Here is a 19,667-nt window from a genome sequence, read left to right as displayed (position 1 = left end):
GCTGGGTGCTCAGTACTCAGGGTGCTGGGTGATCAGTGCTCGGGCTGCTGGGTGCTCAGTGCTCAGGGTGCTGGGTGCTCAGTGCTCAGGGTGCTGGGTGCTCAGTACTCAGGGTGCTGGGTGCTCAGTGCTCAGGGTGCTCGGTGCTCAGTACTCAAGGTGCTGGGTGCTCAGTGCTCAGGGTGCTGGGTGCTCAGTGATCAGGGTGCTGGGTGCTCAGTACTCAGAGTGCTCCGTGCTCAGTAATCAGGGTTCTCAGTGCTCAGTACTCAGGGTGCTGGGTACTCAGTGCTCAGGGTGCTGTGTGCTCAGTACTCAGGGTGCTCAGTGCTCAGTACTTAGGGTGCTTGGTGCTCAGTACTCAGGGTGCTCAGTGCTCAGTACTCGGTGTGCTGGGTGCTCAGTGCTCAGGGTGCTCAGTGCTCAGTGCTCGGGGTGCTGGGTGCTCAGTGCTCAGGGCGCTGGGTGCTCAGTGCTCGGCGTGCTGGGTGCTCAGTACTCGGGGTGCTGGGTGCTCAGTGCTCAGGTTGCTCAGTGCTCAGTACTCAGTGCTCAGGGTGCTCAGTGCTCAGTGCTCAGGGTGCTGGGTGTTCAGTACTCAGGGTGCTGGGTGCTCAGTACTCAGGGTGCTGGGTGCTCAGTGCTCAGGGTGCTGGGTGCTCAGTGCTCGGGGCGCTGGGTGCTCAGTGCTCGGGGTGCTCGGAGCTCAGTACTCAGGGTGCTGGGTGCTCAGTGCTCGGGGTGATCGGTGCTCAGTACTCAGGGTGCTGGGTGCTCAGTGCTCGGGGTGCTCGGTGCTCAGTACGTTGGGTGCTCACTACTCAGGGTGCTGCGTGCTCAGTGCTCAGGGTGCTGGGTGCTCAGTGCTCAGGGTGCTGGGTGCTCAGTGCTCAGGGTGCTGGGTGCTCAGTACTCAGGGTGCTGGGTGCTCAGTACTCAGGGTGCTGGGTGCTCAGTACTCGGGTGCTGGGTGCTCAGTGCTCAGGGTGCTGGGTGATCAGTGATCAGGGTGCTGGGTGCTCAGTGCTCGGGGTGCTCGGTGCTCAGTGCTCGGGGTGCTCGGTGCTCAGGGTTCTGGGTGCTCAGTGCTCAGGGTGCTCGGTGCTCAGTACGTTGGGTGCTCACTACTCAGGGTTCTGGGTGCTCAGTGATCAGGGTGCTGGGTGCTCAGTACTCAGGGTGCTGGGTGCTCAGTGCTCGGGGTGCTGGGTGCTCAGTGCTCAGGGTGCTGGGTGCTCAGTACTCAGGGTGCTGGGTGCTCAGTACTCGGGGTGCTGAGTGCTCAGTATTCAGGGTGCTGGGTGCTCAGTACTCATTGTGCTGGGTGCTCAGTACTCGGGTGATGGGTGCTCAGTGCTCAGGGTGCTGGGTGCTCAGTACTCGGGTGCTGGGTGCTCAGTACTCAGGGTGCTGGGTGCTCAGTGCTCAGGGTGCTGGGGTGCTGGGTGCTCAGTACTCAGGGTCCTGGGTGCTCAGTACTCAGGGTGCTGCGTGCTCAGTGCTCAGTACTCAGGGTCCTGGGTACTCAGTGCTCAGGGTGCTGGGTGCTCAGTGCTCAGGGTGCTGGGTGCTCAGTACTCAGGGTGCTGGGTGCTCAGTGCTCAGGGTGCTGGGTGCTCAGTACTCAGGGTGCTGGGTGCTCAGTACTCAGGGTGTTGGGTGCTCAGTACTCGGGGTACTGGGTGCTCAGTACTCAGGGTGCTGGGTGCTCAGTACTCAGGGTGCTGGGTGCTCAGTACTCAGGGTGCTGGGTGCTCAGTACTCGGGTGCTGGGTGCTCAGTACTCAGGGTGCTGGGTGCTCAGTGCTCGGGGTGCTGGGTGCTCAGAGCTCAGGGTGCTGGGTGCTCAGTACTCGGGGTGCTAGGTGGTCAGTGCTCGGTACACAGGGTGCTGGGTGCTCAGTACTCGGGGTGCTAGGTGGTCAGTGCTCAGTACACAGGGTGCTAGGTGCTCAGTGCTCAGGGTGCTGGGTACTCAGTGCTCAGGGTACTGGGTGCTCAGTACTCAGGGTGCTGGGTGCTCAGTGCTCAGGGTGCTGGGTGCTCAGTGCTCGGGGTGCTGGGTGCTCAGTGCTCGGGGTGCTGGGTGCTCAGTGCTCGGGGTGCTCGGTGCTCAGTACTCAGGGTGCTGGGTGCTCAGTGCTCGAGGTGCTCAGTACTCAGGGTGCTGTATGTTCAGTGTACAGGGTGCTGGGTGCTCAGTACTCAGGGTGCTCGGTGCTTAGTACTCAGGGTGCTGGGTGCTCAGTACTCCGGGTGCTGGGTGCTCAGTGCTCGGGGTGCTCGGTGCTCAGTACTCAGTGCTCAGGGTGCTCAGTGCTCAGTGCTCAGGGTGCTGGGTGTTCAGTACTCAGGGTGCTGGGTGCTCAGTACTCAGGGGGCTGGGTGCTCAGTACTCGGGGTGCTCGGTGCTCAGTGCTCAGGGTGCTGGGTGCTCAGTACTCAGGGTGCTGGGTGCTCAGTACTCAGGGTGCTGGGTGCTCAGTGCTCAGGGTGCTGGGTACTCAGTGCTCAGGGTGCTCGGTGCTCAGTACTCGGGGTGCTGGGTGCTCATTCTCGGGGTGCTGGGAGCTCAGTGCTCGGGGTGCTGGGTGCTCAGTACTCAGGGTGCTGGGTGCTCAGTGCTCAGGGTGCTGGGTGCTCAGTACTCAGGGTGCTGGGTGCTCAGTGCTCAGGGTGCTGGGTGCTCAGTACTCAGGGTGCTGGGTGCTCAGTGCTCAGGGTGCTGGGTGCTCAGTACTCAGGGTGCTGGGAGCTCAGTGCTCAGGGTGATCGGTGCTCAGTACTCAGGGTGCTCAGTACTCAGGGTACTGGGTGCTCAGTGCTCGGGGTGCTGGGAGCTCAGTACTCAGGGTGCTGGGTGCTCAGTGCTCGGGGTGCTGGGTGCTCAGTGCTCAGGGTGATCAGTGCTCAGTACTCAGGGTGCTGGGTGCTCAGTGCTCAGGGTGCTGGGTGTTCAGTCCACAGGGTGCTCAGTGCTCAGGGTGATGGGTGCTCAGTGCTCGGGGTACTGGGTGCTCAGTGCTCGGGGTGCTGGGTGCTCAGTGCTCAGGGTGCTGGGTGCTCAGTGCTCAGTGCTCAGGGTGCTGGTTGCTCAGTGCTCAGGGTGCTGGGTGCTCAGTACTCAGGGTGCTGGGTGATCAGTGCTCGGGGTGCTGGGTGCTCAGTACTCAGGGTGCTGGGTGCTCAGTGCTCGGGGTGCTGGGTGCTCAGTGCTCAGGGTGCTGGGTGCTCAGTACTCGGGGTGCTAGGTGGTCAGTGCTCGGTACACAGGGTGCTGGGTGCTCAGTACTCGGGGTGCTAGGTGGTCAGTGCTCAGTACACAGGGTGCTAGGTGCTCAGTGCTCAGGGTGCTGGGTACTCAGTGCTCAGGGTACTGGGTGCTCAGTACTCAGGGTGCTGGGTGCTCAGTGCTCAGGGTGCTGGGTGCTCAGTGCTCGGGGTGCTGGGTGCTCAGTGCTCGGGGTGCTGGGTGCTCAGTGCTCGGGGTGCTCGGTGCTCAGTACTCAGGGTGCTGGGTGCTCAGTGCTCGAGGTGCTCAGTACTCAGGGTGCTGTATGTTCAGTGTACAGGGTGCTGGGTGCTCAGTACTCAGGGTGCTCGGTGCTTAGTACTCAGGGTGCTGGGTGCTCAGTACTCCGGGTGCTGGGTGCTCAGTGCTCGGGGTGCTCGGTTCTCAGTACTCAGTGCTCAGGGTGCTCAGTGCTCAGTGCTCAGGGTGCTGGGTGTTCAGTACTCAGGGTGCTGGGTGCTCAGTACTCAGGGGGCTGGGTGCTCAGTACTCGGGGTGCTCGGTGCTCAGTGCTCAGGGTGCTGGGTGCTCAGTACTCAGGGTGCTGGGTGCTCAGTACTCAGGGTGCTGGGTGCTCAGTGCTCAGGGTGCTTGGTACTCAGTGCTCAGGGTGCTCGGTGCTCAGTACTCGGGGTGCTGGGTGCTCATTCTTGGGGTGCTGGGTGCTCAGTGCTCGGGGTGCTGGGTGCGCAGTACTCATGGTGCTGGGTGCTCAGTGCTCAGGGTGCTGGGTGCTCAGTACTCAGGGTGCTGGGTGCTCAGTGCTCAGGGTGCTGGGTGCTCAGTACTCGGGGTGCTGGGAGGTCAGTACTCAGGGTGCTGGGTGCTCAGTGCTCGGGGTGCTGGGTGCTCAGTGCTCAGGGTGATCGGTGCTCAGTACTCAGGGTGCTGGGTGCTCAGTGCTCAGGGTGCTGGGTGTTCAGTCCACAGGGTGCTCAGTGCTCAGGGTGCTGGGTGCTCAGTGCTCGGGGTGCTGGGTGCTCAGTGCTCGGGGTGCTGGGTGTTCAGTGCTCAGTGCTCAGGGTGCTGGGTGCTCAGTGCTCAGTGCTCAGGGTGCTGGTTGCTCAGTACTCAGGGTGCTGGGTGCTCAGTACTCAGGGTGCTGGGTGCTCAGTGCTCAGGGTGCTGGGTGCTCAGTACTCAGGGTGCTGGGTGATCAGTGCTCGGGCTGCTGGGTGCTCAGTGCTCAGGGTGCTGGGTGCTCAGTGCTCAGGGTGCTGGGTGCTCAGTGCTCGGGGTGCTGGGTGCTCAGTGCTCGGGGTGCTGGGTGTTCAGTGCTCAGTGCTCAGGGTGCTGGGTGCTCAGTGCTCAGTGCTCAGGGTGCTGGTTGCTCAGTACTCAGGGTGCTGGGTGATCAGTGCTCGGGCTGCTGGGTGCTCAGTGCTCAGGGTGCTGGGTACTCAGTACTCAGGGTGCTGGGTGCTCAGTACTCAGGGTGCTGGGTGCTCAGTGCTCAGGGTGCTGGGTGCTCAGTGCTCGGGGCGCTGGGTGCTCAGTGCTCGGGGTGCTCGGAGCTCAGTACTCAGGGTGCTGGGTGCTCAGTGCTCGGGGTGATCGGTGCTCAGTACTCAGGGTGCTGGGTGCTCAGTGCTCGGGGTGCTCGGTGCTCAGTACGTTGGGTGCTCACTACTCAGGGTGCTGCGTGCTCAGTGCTCAGGGTGCTGGGTGCTCAGTGCTCAGGGTGCTGGGTGCTCAGTGCTCAGGGTGCTGGGTGCTCAGTACTCAGGGTGCTGGGTGCTCAGTACTCAGGGTGCTGGGTGCTCAGTACTCGGGTGCTGGGTGCTCAGTGCTCAGGGTGCTGGGTGATCAGTGATCAGGGTGCTGGGTGCTCAGTGCTCGGGGTGCTCGGTGCTCAGTGCTCGGGGTGCTCGGTGCTCAGGGTTCTGGGTGCTCAGTGCTCAGGGTGCTCGGTGCTCAGTACGTTGGGTGCTCACTACTCAGGGTTCTGGGTGCTCAGTGATCAGGGTGCTGGGTGCTCAGTACTCAGGGTGCTGGGTGCTCAGTGCTCGGGGTGCTGGGTGCTCAGTGCTCAGGGTGCTGGGTGCTCAGTACTCAGGGTGCTGGGTGCTCAGTACTCGGGGTGCTGAGTGCTCAGTATTCAGGGTGCTGGGTGCTCAGTACTCATTGTGCTGGGTGCTCAGTACTCGGGTGATGGGTGCTCAGTGCTCAGGGTGCTGGGTGCTCAGTACTCGGGTGCTGGGTGCTCAGTACTCAGGGTGCTGGGTGCTCAGTGCTCAGGGTGCTGGGGTGCTGGGTGCTCAGTACTCAGGGTCCTGGGTGCTCAGTACTCAGGGTGCTGCGTGCTCAGTGCTCAGTACTCAGGGTCCTGGGTACTCAGTGCTCAGGGTGCTGGGTGCTCAGTGCTCAGGGTGCTGGGTGCTCAGTACTCAGGGTGCTGGGTGCTCAGTGCTCAGGGTGCTGGGTGCTCAGTACTCAGGGTGCTGGGTGCTCAGTACTCAGGGTGTTGGGTGCTCAGTACTCGGGGTACTGGGTGCTCAGTACTCAGGGTGCTGGGTGCTCAGTACTCAGGGTGCTGGGTGCTCAGTACTCAGGGTGCTGGGTGCTCAGTACTCGGGTGCTGGGTGCTCAGTACTCAGGGTGCTGGGTGCTCAGTGCTCGGGGTGCTGGGTGCTCAGAGCTCAGGGTGCTGGGTGCTCAGTACTCGGGGTGCTAGGTGGTCAGTGCTCGGTACACAGGGTGCTGGGTGCTCAGTACTCGGGGTGCTAGGTGGTCAGTGCTCAGTACACAGGGTGCTAGGTGCTCAGTGCTCAGGGTGCTGGGTACTCAGTGCTCAGGGTACTGGGTGCTCAGTACTCAGGGTGCTGGGTGCTCAGTGCTCAGGGTGCTGGGTGCTCAGTGCTCGGGGTGCTGGGTGCTCAGTGCTCGGGGTGCTGGGTGCTCAGTGCTCGGGGTGCTCGGTGCTCAGTACTCAGGGTGCTGGGTGCTCAGTGCTCGAGGTGCTCAGTACTCAGGGTGCTGTATGTTCAGTGTACAGGGTGCTGGGTGCTCAGTACTCAGGGTGCTCGGTGCTTAGTACTCAGGGTGCTGGGTGCTCAGTACTCCGGGTGCTGGGTGCTCAGTGCTCGGGGTGCTCGGTGCTCAGTACTCAGTGCTCAGGGTGCTCAGTGCTCAGTGCTCAGGGTGCTGGGTGTTCAGTACTCAGGGTGCTGGGTGCTCAGTACTCAGGGGGCTGGGTGCTCAGTACTCGGGGTGCTCGGTGCTCAGTGCTCAGGGTGCTGGGTGCTCAGTACTCAGGGTGCTGGGTGCTCAGTACTCAGGGTGCTGGGTGCTCAGTGCTCAGGGTGCTGGGTACTCAGTGCTCAGGGTGCTCGGTGCTCAGTACTCGGGGTGCTGGGTGCTCATTCTCGGGGTGCTGGGAGCTCAGTGCTCGGGGTGCTGGGTGCTCAGTACTCAGGGTGCTGGGTGCTCAGTGCTCAGGGTGCTGGGTGCTCAGTACTCAGGGTGCTGGGTGCTCAGTGCTCAGGGTGCTGGGTGCTCAGTACTCAGGGTGCTGGGTGCTCAGTGCTCAGGGTGCTGGGTGCTCAGTACTCAGGGTGCTGGGAGCTCAGTGCTCAGGGTGATCGGTGCTCAGTACTCAGGGTGCTCAGTACTCAGGGTACTGGGTGCTCAGTGCTCGGGGTGCTGGGAGCTCAGTACTCAGGGTGCTGGGTGCTCAGTGCTCGGGGTGCTGGGTGCTCAGTGCTCAGGGTGATCAGTGCTCAGTACTCAGGGTGCTGGGTGCTCAGTGCTCAGGGTGCTGGGTGTTCAGTCCACAGGGTGCTCAGTGCTCAGGGTGATGGGTGCTCAGTGCTCGGGGTACTGGGTGCTCAGTGCTCGGGGTGCTGGGTGCTCAGTGCTCAGGGTGCTGGGTGCTCAGTGCTCAGTGCTCAGGGTGCTGGTTGCTCAGTGCTCAGGGTGCTGGGTGCTCAGTACTCAGGGTGCTGGGTGATCAGTGCTCGGGGTGCTGGGTGCTCAGTACTCAGGGTGCTGGGTGCTCAGTGCTCGCGGTGCTGGGTGCTCAGTGCTCGGGGTGCTCGGTGCTCAGTACTCAGGGTGCTGGGTGCTCAGTGCTCGAGGTGCTCAGTACTCAGGGTGCTGTGTGTTCAGTGCTCAGGGTGCTGGGTGCTCAGTACTCAGGGTGCTCGGTGCTTAGTACTCAGGGTGCTGGGTGCTCAGTACTCCGGGTGCTGGGTGCTCAGTGCTCGGGGTGCTCGGTGCTCAGTGCTCAAGGTGCTGGGTGCTCAGTACTCAGGGTGCTCATTGCTTAGGGTGCTATGTGCTCAGTACTCAGGGTGCTCGGTGCTCAGTGCTCGGGGTGCTCGGAGCTCAGTACTCAGGGTGCTGGGTGCTCAGTACTCGGGGTGCTCGGTGCTCAGTACTCAGGGTGCTGGGTGCTCAGTGCTCGCGTGCTGGGTGCTCAGTGCTCAGTACTCAGGGTGCTGGGTGCTCAGTGCTCAGGGTGCTGTGTGCTCAGTGCTCAGGGTGCTGGGTGCTCAGTGCTCAGGTGCTGGGTACTCAGTGCTCAGGGTGCTGGGTGCTCAGTACTCAGGGTGCTGGGTGCTCAGTACTCAGGGTGCTGGGTGCTCAGTGCTCGGGGTGCTATGTGCTCAGTGCTCGCGGTGCTGGGTGCTCAGTGCTCGAGGTGCTCAGTACTCAGGGTGCTTTGTATTCAGTGCTCAGGGTGCTGGGTGCTCAGTACTCAGGGTGCTAGGTGCTTAGTACTCAGGGTGCTGGGTGCTCAGTACTCCGGGTGCTGGGTGCTCAGTGCTCGGGGTGCTAGGTGCTCAGTGCTCAAGGTGCTGGGTGCTCAGTACTCAGGGTGCTCATTGCTCAGGGTGCTGTATGCTCAGTACTCAGGGTGCTGGGTGCTCAGTGCTCAGGGTGCTCGGTGCTCGGGGCGCTGGGTGCTCAGTGCACAGGGTGCTCGGAGCTCAGTACTCAGGGTGCTGGGTGCTCAGTGCTCGGGGTGCTCGGTGCTCAGTACTCAGGGTGCTGGGTGCTCAGTGCTCAGGGTGCTGGGTGCTCAGTACGTTGGGTGCTCACTACTTAGGGTGCTGGGTGCTCAGTGCTCAGGGTGCTGGGTGCTCAGTGCTCAGGGTGCTGGGTGCTCAGTGCTCAGGGTGCTGGGTGCTCAGTACTCAGGATGCTGGGTGCTCAGTGCTCGGGGTGCTGGGTGCTCAGTGCTCAGGTTGCTGGGTGCTCAGTACTCAGGGTGCTGGGTGCTCAGTACTCAGGGTGCTGGGTGCTCAGTACTCAGGGTGCTCGGTTCTCAGTACTCAGGGTGCTGGGTGCTCAGTGCTCAGGGTGCTGGGTGCTCAGTGCTCGGTGTGCTGGGTGCTCAGTGCTCAGTCCTCAGGGTGCTGGGTGCTCAGTGCTCAGGGTGCTGGGTGCTCAGTGCTCAGGGTGCTGGGTGCTCAGTGCTCAGGGTGCTGGGTGCTCAGTGCTCAGGGTGCTGGGTGCTCAGTGCTCGGGGTGCTCGGTGCTCAGTACGTTGGGTGCTCACTACTCAGGGTGCTGGGTGCTCAGTGCTCAGGGTTCTGGGTGCTCAGTGCTCAGGGTGCTGGGTGCTCAGTGCTCAGGGTGCTGGGTGCTCAGTACTCAGGGTGCTGGGTGCTCAGTGCTCGGGGTGCTGGGTGCTCAGTGCTCAGTGTGCTGGATGCTCAGTACTCAGGGTGCTGGGTGCTCAGTACTCGGGGTGCTGTGTGCTCAGTACTCAGGGTGCTGGGTGCTCAGTACTCAGGGTGCTGGGTGCTCAGTACTCGGGTGCCGGTGCTCAGTGCTCAGGGTGCTGGGTGCTCAGTGCTCGGGGTGCTGGGTGCTCAGTGCTCAGGGTGCTGGGTGCTCAGTGCTCGGGGTGCTGGGTGCTCAGTACTCAGGGTGCTGGGTGCTCAGTGCTCAGGGTGCTCAGTGCTCAGTACTCAGTGCTCAGGGTGCTCAGTGCTCAGTGCTCAGGATGCTGGGTGTTCAGTACTCAGGGTGCTGGGTGCTCAGTAGTCAGGGTGCTGGGTGCTCAGTGCTCAGGGTGCTCGGTGCTCGGGGCGCTGGGTGCTCAGTGCTCAGGGTGCTGGGTACTCAGTGCTCAGGGTACTGGGTGCTCAGTACTCAGGGTGCTGGGTGCTCAGTGCTCAGGGTGCTGGGTGCTCAGTGCTCGGGGTGCTGGGTGCTCAGTGCTCGGGGTGCTGGGTGCTCAGTGCTCAGGGTGCTCGGTGCTCAGTACTCAGGGTGCTGGGTGCTCAGTGCTCGAGGTGCTCAGTACTCAGGGTGCTGTATGTTCAGTGTTCAGGGTGCTGGGTGCTCAGTACTCAGGGTGCTCGGTGCTTAGTACTCAGGGTGCTGGGTGCTCAGTACTCCGGGTGCTGGGTGCTCAGTGCTCGGGGTGCTCCGTGCTCAGTACTCAGTGCTCAGGGTGCTCAGTGCTCAGTGCTCAGGGTGCTGGGTGTTCAGTACTCAGGGTGCTGGGTGCTCAGTACTCAGGTTGCTGGGTGCTCAGTACTCGGGGTGCTCGGTGCTCAGTGCTCAGGGTGCTGGGTGCTCAGTACTCAGGGTGCTGGGTGCTCAGTACTCAGGGTGCTGGGTGCTCAGTGCTCAGGGTGCTTGGTACTCAGTGCTCAGGGTGCTCGGTGCTCAGTACTCGGGGTGCTGGGTGCTCATTCTTGGGGTGCTGGGTGCTCAGTGCTCGGGGTGCTGGGTGCGCAGTACTCATGTTGCTGGGTGCTCAGTGCTCAGGGTGCTGGGTGCTCAGTACTCAGGGTGCTGGGTGCTCAGTGCTCAGGGTGCTGGGTGCTCAGTACTCGGGGTGCTGGGAGGTCAGTACTCAGGGTGCTGGGTGCTCAGTGCTCGGGGTGCTGGGTACTCAGTGCTCAGGGTGATCGGTGCTCAGTACTCAGGGTGCTGGGTGCTCAGTGCTCAGGGTGCTGGGTGTTCAGTCCACAGGGTGCTCAGTGCTCAGGGTGCTGGGTGCTCAGTGCTCGGGGTGCTGGGTGCTCAGTGCTCTGGGTGCTGGGTGTTCAGTGCTCAGTGCTCAGGGTGCTGGGTGCTCAGTGCTCAGTGCTCAGGGTGCTGGTTGCTCAGTACTCAGGGTGCTGGGTGCTCAGTACTCAGGGTGCTGGGTGCTCAGTGCTCAGGGTGCTGGGTGCTCAGTACTCAGGGTGCTGGGTGATCAGTGCTCGCCCTGCTGGGTGCTCAGTGCTCAGGGTGCTGGGTGCTCAGTGCTCAGGGTGCTGGGTGCTCAGTACTCAGGGTGCTGGGTGCTCAGTGCTCGGGGTGCTCGGTGCTCAGTACTCAAGTTGCTGGGTGCTCAGTGCTCAGGGTGCTGGGTGCTCAGTGATCAGGGTGCTGGGTGCTCAGTACTCAGGGTGCTCCGTGCTCAGTAATCAGGGTTCTCAGTGCTCAGTACTCAGGGTGCTGGGTACTCAGTGCTCAGGGTGCTGTGTGCTCAGTACTCAGGGTGCTCAGTGCTCAGTACTTAGGGTGCTTGGTGCTCAGTACTCAGGGTGCTCAGTGCTCAGTACTCGGTGTGCTGGGTGCTCAGTGCTCAGGGTGCTCAGTGCTCAGTGCTCGGGGTGCTGGGTGCTCAGTGCTCAGGGCGCTGGGTGCTCAGTGCTCGGCGTGCTGGGTGCTCAGTACTCGGGGTGCTGGGTGCTCAGTGCTCAGGTTGCTCAGTGCTCAGTACTCAGTGCTCAGGGTGCTCAGTGCTCAGTGCTCAGGGTGCTGGGTGTTCAGTACTCAGGGTGCTGGGTGCTCAGTACTCAGGGTGCTGGGTGCTCAGTGCTCAGGGTGCTGGGTGCTCAGTGCTCGGGGCGCTGGGTGCTCAGTGCTCGGGGTGCTCGGAGCTCAGTACTCAGGGTGCTGGGTGCTCAGTGCTCGGGGTGATCGGTGCTCAGTACTCAGGGTGCTGGGTGCTCATTGCTCGGGGTGCTCGGTGCTCAGTACGTTGGGTGCTCACTACTCAGGGTGCTGCGTGCTCAGTGCTCAGGGTGCTGGGTGCTCAGTGCTCAGGGTGCTGGGTGCTCAGTGCTCAGGGTGCTGGGTGCTCAGTACTCAGGGTGCTGGGTGCTCAGTACTCAGGGTGCTGGGTGCTCAGTACTCGGGTGCTGGGTGCTCAGTGCTCAGGGTGCTGGGTGATCAGTGATCAGGGTGCTGGGTGCTCAGTGCTCGGGGTGCTCGGTGCTCAGTGCTCGGGGTGCTCGGTGCTCAGGGTTCTGGGTGCTCAGTGCTCAGGGTGCTCGGTGCTCAGTACGTTGGGTGCTCACTACTCAGGGTTCTGGGTGCTCAGTGATCAGGGTGCTGGGTGCTCAGTACTCAGGGTGCTGGGTGCTCAGTGCTCGGGGTGCTGGGTGCTCAGTGCTCAGGGTGCTGGGTGCTCAGTACTCAGGGTGCTGGGTGCTCAGTACTCGGGGTGCTGAGTGCTCAGTATTCAGGGTGCTGGGTGCTCAGTACTCATTGTGCTGGGTGCTCAGTACTCGGGTGATGGGTGCTCAGTGCTCAGGGTGCTGGGTGCTCAGTACTCGGGTGCTGGGTGCTCAGTACTCAGGGTGCTGGGTGCTCAGTGCTCAGGGAGCTGGGTGCTGGGTGCTCAGTACTCAGGGTCCTGGGTGCTCAGTACTCAGGGTGCTGCGTGCTCAGTGCTCAGTACTCAGGGTCCTGGCTACTCAGTGCTCAGGGTGCTGGGTGCTCAGTGCTCAGGGTGCTGGGTGCTCAGTACTCAGGGTGCTGGGTGCTCAGTGCTCAGGGTGCTGGGTGCTCAGTACTCAGGGTGCTGGGTGCTCAGTACTCAGGGTGTTGGGTGCTCAGTACTCGGGGTACTGGGTGCTCAGTACTCAGGGTGCTGGGTGCTCAGTACTCAGGGTGCTGGGTGCTCAGTACTCAGGGTGCTGGGTGCTCAGTACTCGGGTGCTGGGTGCTCAGTACTCAGGGTGCTGGGGGCTCAGTGCTCAGGGTGCTGGGTGCTCAGTGCTCAGGGTGCTGGGTGCTCAGTACTCGGGGTGCTAGGTGGTCAGTGCTCGGTACACAGGGTGCTGGGTGCTCAGTACTCGGGGTGCTAGGTGGTCAGTGCTCAGTACACAGGGTGCTAGGTGCTCAGTGCTCAGGGTGCTGGGTACTCAGTGCTCAGGGTACTGGGTGCTCAGTACTCAGGGTGCTGGGTGCTCAGTGCTCAGGGTGCTGGGTGCTCAGTGCTCGGGGTGCTGGGTGCTCAGTGCTCGGGGTGCTGGGTGCTCAGTGCTCGGGGTGCTCGGTGCTCAGTACTCAGGGTGCTGGGTGCTCAGTGCTCGAGGTGCTCAGTACTCAGGGTGCTGCATGTTCAGTGTACAGGGTGCTGGGTGCTCAGTACTCAGGGTGCTCGGTGCTTAGTACTCAGGGTGCTGGGTGCTCAGTACTCTGGGTGCTGGGTGCTCAGTGCTCGGGGTGCTCGGTGCTCAGTACTCAGTGCTCAGGGTGCTCAGTGCTCAGTGCTCAGGGTGCTGGGTGTTCAGTACTCAGGGTGCTGGGTTCTCAGTACTCAGGGGGCTGGGTGCTCAGTACTCGGGGTGCTCGGTGCTCAGTGCTCAGGGTGCTGGGTGCTCAGTACTCAGGGTGCTGGGTGCTCAGTACTCAGGGTGCTGGGTGCTCAGTGCTCAGGGTGCTGGGTACTCAGTGCTCAGGGTGCTCGGTGCTCAGTACTCGGGGTGCTGGGTGCTCATTCTCGGGGTGCTGGGAGCTCAGTACTCAGGGTGCTGGGTGCTCAGTACTCAGGGTGCTGGGTGCTCAGTACTCAGGGTGCTGGGTGCTCAGTACTCAGGGTGCTGGGTGCTCAGTACTCGGGTGCTGGGTGCTCAGTACTCAGGGTGCTGGGTGCTCAGTGCTCGGGGTGCTGGGTGCTCAGTGCTCAGGGTGCTGGGTGCTCAGTACTCGGGGTGCTAGGTGGTCAGTGCTCAGTACACAGGGTGCTGGGTGCTCAGTACTCGGGGTGCTAGGTGGTCAGTGCTCAGTACACAGGGTGCTAGGTGCTCAGTGCTCAGGGTGCTGGGTACTCAGTGCTCAGGGTACTGGGTGCTCAGTACTCAGGGTGCTGGGTGCTCAGTGCTCAGGGTGCTGGGTGCTCAGTGCTCGGGGTGCTGGGTGCTCAGTGCTCGGGGTGCTGGGTGCTCAGTGCTCGGGGTGCTCGGTGCTCAGTACTCAGGGTGCTGGGTGCTCAGTGCTCGAGGTGCTCAGTACTCAGGGTGCTGTATGTTCAGTGTACAGGGTGCTGGGTGCTCAGTACTCAGGGTGCTCGGTGCTTAGTACTCAGGGTGCTGGGTGCTCAGTACTCCGGGTGCTGGGTGCTCAGTGCTCGGGGTGCTCGGTGCTCAGTACTCAGTTCTCAGGGTGCTCAGTGCTCAGTGCTCAGGGTGCTGGGTGTTCAGTACTCAGGGTGCTGGGTGCTCAGTACTCAGGGTGCTGGGTGCTCAGTACTCAGGGTGCTGGGTGCTCAGTGCTCAGGGTGCTGGGTACTCAGTGCTCAGGGTGCTCGGTGCTCAGTACTCGGGGTGCTGGGTGCTCATTCTCGGGGTGCTGGGAGCTCAGTGCTCGGGGTGCTGGGTGCTCAGTACTCAGGGTGCTGGGTGCTCAGTGCTCAGGGTGCTGGGTGCTCAGTACTCAGGGTGCTGGGTGCTCAGTGCTCACGGTGCTGGGTGCTCAGTACTCAGGGTGCTGGGTGCTCAGTGCTCAGGGTGCTGGGTGCTCAGTACTCAGGGTGCTGGGAGCTCAGTGCTCAGGGTGATCGGTGCTCAGTACTCTGGGTGCTCAGTACTCAGGGTACTGGGTGCTCAGTGCTCGGGGTGCTGGGAGCTCAGTACTCAGGGTGCTGGGTGCTCAGTGCTCGGGGTGCTGGGTGCTCAGTGTTCAGGTGCTGGGTACTCAGTGCTCAGGGTGCTGGGTGCTCAGTACTCAGGGTGCTGGGTGCTCAGTACTCAGGGTACTGGGTGCTCAGTGCTCGGGGTGCTATGTGCTCAGTGCTCGCGGTGCTGGGTGCTCAGTGCTCAAGGTGCTGGGTGCTCAGTACTCAGGGTGCTCATTGCTCAGGGTGCTGTATGCTCAGTACTCAGGGTGCTGGGTGCTCAGTGCTCAGGGTGCTCGGTGCTCGGGGCGCTGGGTGCTCAGTGCTCAGGGTGCTCGGAGCTCAGTACTCAGGGTGCTGGGTGCTCAGTGCTCGGGGTGCTCGGTGCTCAGTACGTTGGGTGCTCACTACTCAGGGTGCTGGGTGCTCAGTGCTCAGGGTGCTGGGTGCTCAGTGCTCAGGGTGCTGGGTGCTCAGTGCTCAGGGTGCTGGGTGCTCAGTACTCAGGATGCTGGGTGCTCAGTGCTCAGGGTGCTGGGTGCTCAGTGCTCAGGTTGCTGGGTGCTCAGTACTCAGGGTGCTGGGTGCTCAGTACTCAGGGTGCTGGGTGCTCAGTACTCAGGGTGCTCGGTGCTCAGTACTCAGGGTGCTGGGTGCTCAGTGCTCAGGGTGCTGGGTGCTCAGTGCTCGGTGTGCTGGGTGCTCAGTGCTCAGTACTCAGGGTGCTGGGTGCTCAGTGCTCGGGGTGCTCGGTGCTCAGTGCTCAATACTCAGGGTGCTGGGTGCTCAGTGCTCAGGGTGCTGGGTGCTCAGTGCTCAGGGTGCTGGGTGCTCAGTGCTCAGGGTGCTGGGTACTCAGTGCTCAGGGTGCTGGGTGCTCAGTACTCAGGGTGCTCAGTGCTCAGTACTCGGGGTGCTGGGTGCTCAGTGCTCAGGGTGCTGGGTGCTCAGTACTCAGGGTGCTCAGTGCTCAGTACTCGGGGTGCTGGGTGCTCAGTGCTCGGGGTGCTGGGTGCTCAGTGCTCGGGGTGCTGGGTGCTCAGTGCTCGGGGTGCTGGGTGCTCAGTACTCGGGGTGCTGGGTGCTCAGTGCTCAGGGTGCTCAGTGCTCAGTACTCAGTGCTCAGGGTGCTCAGTGCTCAGTGCTCAGGATGCTGGGTGTTCAGTACTCAGGGTGCTGGGTGCTCAGTAGTCAGGGTGCTGGGTGCTCAGTGCTCAGGGTGCTCGGTGCTCGGGGCGCTGGGTGCTCAGTGCTCAGGGTGCTGGGTACTCAGTGCTCAGGGTACTGGGTGCTCAGTACTCAGGGTGCTGGGTGCTCAGTGCTCAGGGTGCTGGGTGCTCAGTGCTCGGGGTGCTGGGTGCTCAGTACTCGGGGTGCTGGGTGCTCAGTGCTCGGGGTGCTCGGTGCTCAGTACTCAGGGTGCTGGGTGCTCAGTGCTCGAGGTGCTCAGTACTAAGGGTGCTGTATGTTCAGTGTTCAGGGTGCTGGGTGCTCAGTACTCAGAGTGCTCGGTGCTTAGTACTCAGGGTGCTGGGTGCTCAGTACTCCGGGTGCTGGGTGCTCAGTGCTCGGGGTGCTCCGTGCTCAGTACTCAGTGCTCAGGGTGCTCAGTGCTCAGTGCTCAGGGTGCTGGGTGTTCAGTACTCAGGGTGCTGGGTGCTCAGTACTCAGGTTGCTGGGTGCTCAGTACTCGGGGTGCTCGGTGCTCAGTGCTCAGGGTGCTGGGTGCTCAGTACTCAGGGTGCTGGGTGCTCAGTACTCAGGGTGCTGGGTGCTCAGTGCTCAGGGTGCTTGGTACTCAGTGCTCAGGGTGCTCGGTGCTCAGTACTCGGGGTGCTGGGTGCTCATTCTTGGGGTGCTGGGTGCTCAGTGCTCGAGGTGCTGGGTGCGCAGTACTCATGGTGCTGGGTGCTCAGTGCTCAGGGTGCTGGGTGCTCAGTACTCAGGGTGCTGGGTGCTCAGTGCTCAGGGTGCTGGGTGCTCAGTACTCGGGGTGCTGGGAGCTCAGTACTCAGGGTGCTGGGTGCTCAGTGCTCGGGGTGCTGGGTGCTCAGTGCTCAGGGTGATCGGTGCTCAGTACTCAGGGTGCTGGGTGCTCAGTGCTCAGGGTGCTGGGTGTTCAGTCCACAGGGTGCTCAGTGCACAGGGTGCTGGGTGCTCAGTGCTCGGGGTGCTGGGTGCTCAGTGCTCGGGGTGCTGGGTGTTCAGTGCTCAGTGCTCAGGGTGCTGGGTGCTCAGTGCTCAGTGCTCAGGGTGCTGGTTGCTCAGTACTCAGGGTGCTGGGTGCTCAGTACTCAGGGTGCTGGGTGCTCAGTGCTCAGGGTGCTGGGTGCTCAGTACTCAGGGTGCTGGGTGATCAGTGCTCGGGCTGCTGGGTGCTCAGTGCTCAGGGTGCTGGGTGCTCAGTGCTCAGGGTGCTGGGTGCTCAATACTCAGGGTGCTGGGTGCTCAGTGCTCAGGGTGCTCGGTGCTCAGTACTCAAGGTGCTGGGTGCTCAGTGCTCAGGGTGCTGGGTGCTCAGTGATCAGGGTGCTGGGTGCTCAGTACTCAGAGTGCTCCGTGCTCAGTAATCAGGGTTCTCAGTGCTCAGTACTCAGGGTGCTGGGTACTCAGTGCTCAGGGTGCTGTGTGCTCAGTACTCAGGGTGCTCAGTGCTCAGTACTTAGGGTGCTTGGTGCTCAGTACTCAGGGTGCTCAGTGCTCAGTACTCGGTGTGCTGGGTGCTCAGTGCTCAGGGTGCTCAGTGCTCAGTGCTCGGGGTGCTGGGTGCTCAGTGCTCAGGGCGCTGGGTGCTCAGTGCTCGGCGTGCTGGGTGCTCAGTACTCGGGGTGCTGGGTGCTCAGTGCTCAGGTTGCTCAGTGCTCAGTACTCAGTGCTCAGGGTGCTCAGTGCTCAGTGCTCAGGGTGCTGGGTGTTCAGTACTCAGGGTGCTGGGTGCTCAGTACTCAGGGTGCTGGGTGCTCAGTGCTCAGGGTGCTGGGTGCTCAGTGCTCGGGGCGCTGGGTGCTCAGTGCTCGGGGTGCTCGGAGCTCAGTACTCAGGGTGCTGGGTGCTCAGTGCTCGGGGTGATCGGTGCTCAGTACTCAGGGTGCTGGTTGCTCAGTGCTCGGGGTGCTCGGTGCTCAGTACGTTGGGTGCTCACTACTCAGGGTGCTGCGTGCTCAGTGCTCAGGGTGCTGGGTGCTCAGTGCTCAGGGTGCTGGGTGCTCAGTGCTCAGGGTGCTGGGTGCTCAGTACTCAGGGTGCTGGGTGCTCAGTACTCAGGGTGCTGGGTGCTCAGTACTCGGGTGCTGAGTGCTCAGTGCTCAGGGTGCTTGGTGATCAGTGATCAGGGTGCTGGGTGCTCAGTGCTCGGGGTGCTCGGTGCTCAGTGCTCGGGGTGCTCGGTGCTCAGGCTTCTGGGTGCTCAGTGCTCAGGGTGCTCGGTGCTCAGTACGTTGGGTGCTCACTACTCAGGGTTCTGGGTGCTCAGTGATCAGGGTGCTGGGTGCTCAGTACTCAGGGTGCTGGGTGCTCAGTGCTCGGGGTGCTGGGTGCTCAGTGCTCAGGGTGCTGGGTGCTCAGTACTCAGGGTGCTGGGTGCTCAGTACTCGGGGTGCTGAGTGCTCAGTATTCAGGGTGCTGGGTGCTAAGTACTCATTGTGCTGGGTGCTCAGTACTCGGGTGATGGGTGCTCAGTGCTCAGGGTGCTGGGTGCTCAGTACTCGGGTGCTGGGTGCTCAGTACTCAGGGTGCTGGGTGCTCAGTGCTCAGGGTGCTGGGGTGCTGGGTGCTCAGTACTCAGGGTCCTGGGTGCTCAGTACTCAGGGTGCTGCGTGCTCAGTGCTCAGTACTCAGGGTCCTGGGTACTCAGTGCTCAGGGTGCTGGGTGCTCAGTGCTCAGGGTGCTGGGTGCTCAGTACTCAGGGTGCTGGGTGCTCAGTGCTCAGGGTGCTGGGTGCTCAGTACTCAGGGTGCTGGGTGCTCAGTACTCAGGGTGTTGGGTGCTCAGTACTCGGGGTACTGGGTGCTCAGTACTCAGGGTGCTGGGTGCTCAGTACTCAGGGTGCTGGGTGCTCAGTACTCAGGGTGCTGGGTGCTCAGTACTCGGGTGCTGGGTGCTCAGTACTCAGGGTGCTGGGTGCTCAGTGCTCGGGGTGCTGGGTGCTCAGTGCTCAGGGTGCTGGGTGCTCAGTACTCGGGGTGCTAGGTGGTCAGTGCTCGGTACACAGGGTGCTGGGTGCTCAGTACTCGGGGTGCTAGGTGGTCAGTGCTCAGTACACAGGGTGCTAGGTGCTCAGTGCTCAGGGTGCTGGGTACTCAGTGCTCAGGGTACTGGGTGCTCAGTACTCAGGGTGCTGGGTGCTCAGTGCTCAGGGTGCTGGGTGCTCAGTGCTCGGGGTGCTGGGTGCTCAGTGCTCGGGGTGCTGGGTGCTCAGTGCTCGGGGTGCTCGGTGCTCAGTACTCAGGGTGCTGGGTGCTCAGTGCTCGAGGTGCTCAGTACTCAGGGTGCTGTATGTTCAGTGTACAGGGTGCTGGGTGCTCAGTACTCAGGGTGCTCGGTGCTTAGTACTCAGGGTGCTGGGTGCTCAGTACTCCGGGTGCTGGGTGCTCAGTGCTCGGGGTGCTCGGTGCTCAGTACTCAGTGCTCAGGGTGCTCAGTGCTCAGTGCTCAGGGTGCTGGGTGTTCAGTACTCAGGGTGCTGGGTGCTCAGTACTCAGGGGGCTGGGTGCTCAGTACTCGGGGTGCTCGGTGCTCAGTGCTCAGGGTGCTGGGTGCTCAGTACTCAGGGTGCTGGGTGCTCAGTACTCAGGGTGCTGGGTGCTCAGTGCTCAGGGTGCTGGGTACTCAGTGCTCAGGGTGCTCGGTGCTCAGTACTCGGGGTGCTGGGTGCTCATTCTCGGGGTGCTGGGAGCTCAGTGCTCGGGGTGCTGGGTGCTCAGTACTCAGGGTGCTGGGTGCTCAGTGCTCAGGGTGCTGGGTGCTCAGTACTCAGGGTGCTGGGTGCTCAGTGCTCAGGGTGCTGGGTGCTCAGTACTCAGGGTGCTGGGTGCTCAGTGCTCAGGGTGCTGGGTGCTCAGTACTCAGGGTGCTGGGAGCTCAGTGCTCAGGGTGATCGGTGCTCAGTACTCAGGGTGCTCAGTACTCAGGGTACTGGGTGCTCAGTGCTCGGGGTGCTGGGAGCTCAGTACTCAGGGTGCTGGGTGCTCAGTGCTCGGGGTGCTGGGTGCTCAGTGCTCAGGGTGATCAGTGCTCAGTACTCAGGGTGCTGGGTGCTCAGTGCTCAGGGTGCTGGGTGTTCAGTCCACAGGGTGCTCATTGCTCAGGGTGATGGGTGCTCAGTGCTCGGGGTGCTGGGTGCTCAGTGCTCGGGGTGCTGGGTGCTCAGTGCTCAGGGTGCTGGGTGCTCAGTGCTCAGTGCTCAGGGTGCTGGTTGCTCAGTGCTCAGGGTGCTGGGTGCTCAGTACTCAGGGTGCTGGGTGATCAGTGCTCGGGGTGCTGGGTGCTCAGTACTCAGGGTGCTGGGTGCTCAGTGCTCGCGGTGCTGGGTGCTCAGTGCTCGGGGTGCTCGGTGCTCAGTACTCAGGGTGCTGGGTGCT

This window comes from Microtus oregoni, unplaced genomic scaffold (genome assembly GCF_018167655.1).
Source record: "Microtus oregoni isolate MIOR12 unplaced genomic scaffold, Mior012 000051F_ref0000332, whole genome shotgun sequence".
Lineage (NCBI taxonomy): Eukaryota > Metazoa > Chordata > Mammalia > Rodentia > Cricetidae > Microtus > Microtus oregoni.
This window is presented reverse-complemented; position numbering follows the sequence as displayed.